A 3,202-nucleotide genomic window follows, 5' to 3' on the forward strand; every position below is an offset into this window, starting at 1 on the left:
ATCATCATCATCATCATCATCATCATCATCATCATCATCATCATCATCATCATCATCATCATCATCATCATCATCATCATCAGCGCTCTTCAACTCGATACCCAGGCATGATCTCTATCATCACTTTTTTCACTTCGTTTGCTTGCATCAGCACACCGCGCGTTATAGAGGTAGATTGAGGTGTGGCCATCTTTTGGACTGCAAAGGAGAAGGGGCGCCAATCTGACATTATTGAGAGAGGGAAAGTGGGAGGGAAAAGACAATGACGACGACGCTGATGCTGTGCTAGCACCCCCAGAAACAAAAGTTCTCGTGGTTCGACTTTTCTCCGCATGCACGCATACACACAACATGAATGTTGTTGGGCTTTGAATCAATTTTGGCGAGGCGTCTTGTTTGTTGTTCTTTCTTGATCAGGCTTGTTGGAAAAAGTTCCCTCGCAGCAGCAGCAGCTCGACCAGCAATACTTTTTGGGGGGATCTGATGGATGGATGTACTTGGCTTTGTGCTGGTCGGGTTCCCTTCTGGTTGCTCGCACAAAGAATGGCCGTGTTACTTTGGAAGGAGGAGATGTTACTTGGGAGGCATCTTGCTTTCGTTGTTGGGTGGGTGGCTCAATGGGGAGAAATGCTGACTTTCATAATGGCAAACCCTCCCCAAGCTTCAAACTTGTTTATGATGAGCGTTCTTGCCAGCGGAAAGAAAAACGGTTGGGAAGTTGTTTGTTTGTTCGTTGTACAGAGTATCCGTCGTCTAACACTGTTCTTTTTCCTGCTTTCTATCACATGCTTTGCGCAAACTCTACCTGTCTACCTCAACCGTTCTCACCATGCGATGTATGCTGCAATGCCATGCGATGCGATGCGATGCAAGATGCACGTATATGAACGTACTCTGTGCCGCTTTCCCCAAGCCTCTTCTTGTTTCTCCAAAATCACATCTGATCATGTTCATCTTCCTCCAATTCGCGTACCTGCATTGCATGAGACCTGGACACAACATATCCCTGTACCGAGGCTCTCGCAAAAAGGACAAGGCAAGGCAAGGCATGTGTAAGTTCCACCATGTCCCCAAAATCTTCTACTGTGCCGCACTCATCACTGACGAGAAGAGCTGGGGAATGATGAGTGAGTGGTAAGACTCATCTCATCATCGCTTTGCTTTGCGTCGCTACAGATTTCCTCACGGACACGGGCATTGACGGGAGGAAGGCTGTATGGTAAGCACCAGAGCCTCAACAATTTGAATGACAACAAGCGACAAACGGCAAGCTGGCCGATGATGATGATTCCACCCCGGAGAGTCCGAATGCTGACCACTGACCACCGGGATTGATTCTAATGGATTTAAGCGCATAAGATTTTGGTACGAGCAAGGCAACGCAAGGCAACGTAACGCAAGCTGCTGCACGGAGGGAAAAGAGATTTTTTTCTTTTCTTTCTTTTCGAAAAAGTGCGTGTGTCTCCTCTCAGCATCCCAGTCCCAGCCACCAGGAATATGCAGGTCGCCAGGTTGGTGCATAAGGTGCAGTAGTACAGCAGGAGCAACGTCCGTCGCAGAAGTCGTAGTAGTGAGAGAGATGTACACGGCAAATGGTTCAGCATCTCCAAATCCGTCCGTCCACGACGACGAACGAGTCTCAATGATGATGGTGGCGGATTCGGTTTATTGGATGTCTCGAGCTTCTCCCCCTCCAGTTCACGAATGAGTCGACGCCAAAACAACCACGCCCAGGGACGAGAACGACAGGGTGACCACGCGCGCCGCAAGAATCTGCTGCGCTCGACTGACTCGTGGACACATCTCTCGTGAGCGCAAGCAAGCAATCCGGCGGGAGCATGCGGCTCTATCGATCCTCAAGTACAAGTACTGTTCTTTTGTTGTCGTGGTCGTCGTCACGAGGTAAGCAAGAAGTGAAGTGGAGGGAATGAAGGACCTGTGGAATTTTCTGCATGGCCCGATGGGTACGTATCCATCGCTCCCATCTGCTGCTCTGTTTCCGTTGAGAAGAAACGTACCAACTCGAGGAAGAGGAAGTGAAGTGGAGGTCGGTCCGGTGAGACTATCCCACGACTTTTAGAGATCTGTGTGAGAGTGGAGTTCTTGCCTGCTTGCGTCTTTTTCTCAGGGTTTCACTGCATGCGCGTGTAGGGATCAGGGATTGGGGATATTTCGACGTTGCAACTCAATGCTCGTCATCTGATGGCGGACGCTTTCTCATGCCTCTCTTTCGGCCCGCGATGGTGCTCCTCCCTCACTCACCTGCGCTCGGAGGGATTGGTTGCGTGGTCCTTCCGGATGGGGCAACAGGCTTGCTTGGAAGACAACGATCACGAGAAAGGCTGACACGTCGCCCGACGAAAACTGCGTGGCGATTCGTATCGACCGCACGAGCACGAGGAAAAATAGAAAGAGGCTCGCCGAGCAGCTGAGAAGAGAGCTTCGGCTCACCACTCCCAAGAAACTCAAGCCACAAACCACTCCTCACATCTCGTCTAGGTGCAGCTGACTGGGATATCTTGTGCCGTGTCTCACCTTGTCATGCGGCGGCATGGCATGGCAAAGCGAGGCAGCCGAGAACAAGCTTGGTACAATCAGCATCAGCCCTTCCCGGCGTTGACGGACTCGGGAAAACGATGTGGTCAGACAGGTCTCCAGCCTTTCTCCTTATTCATTGCGTGCGGCTATTGCCTTTTCCCATCAGCTGCAACGACAGGAAAGCCACAGTAGTGCCAAACTGGCCTCGCAGAACGAACCCGGAGCGGCAAAAGCCCGATGTCGTGCTTTGTGTTTTTGTGCTTTGGTGGTGGATGAAACCCTTCCTCCACTTCGTTTCGTTTCGTTTCTCACAAACAAACAACGCCGACGATTCCGCCGTTGCTCGCCGCCAACGGCGCGCGGCTCGGGCAAACTCCTCGCTCCAAAACGCCTTGGCTTGACGATGGTGCAAAAACGGACGGGAATCTGAGATCCCACATGCTCGGACGTGGACTAGCGTTCGAGGGCTTCAGATTGGCTTTCACGCAAAGACTGGGCGAGAAATCGACAGACTGGCGTTTGATTTCTTCTGCCCTCTTTGCTCGTCACCTTCCTTGTCCATCTTCCTCTCACTCACAGGTGCTTGATAAAGCACAAACACGGCAGCATGTGAGAGGCACGGAGAAAGTGTGATGGGGTTCTGCCGTGAAGAATCAAGTGCCAC

The sequence above is a fragment of the Zasmidium cellare genome, assembly GCF_010093935.1.
Source record: "Zasmidium cellare ATCC 36951 unplaced genomic scaffold M409scaffold_10, whole genome shotgun sequence".
NCBI lineage: Eukaryota > Fungi > Ascomycota > Dothideomycetes > Mycosphaerellales > Mycosphaerellaceae > Zasmidium > Zasmidium cellare.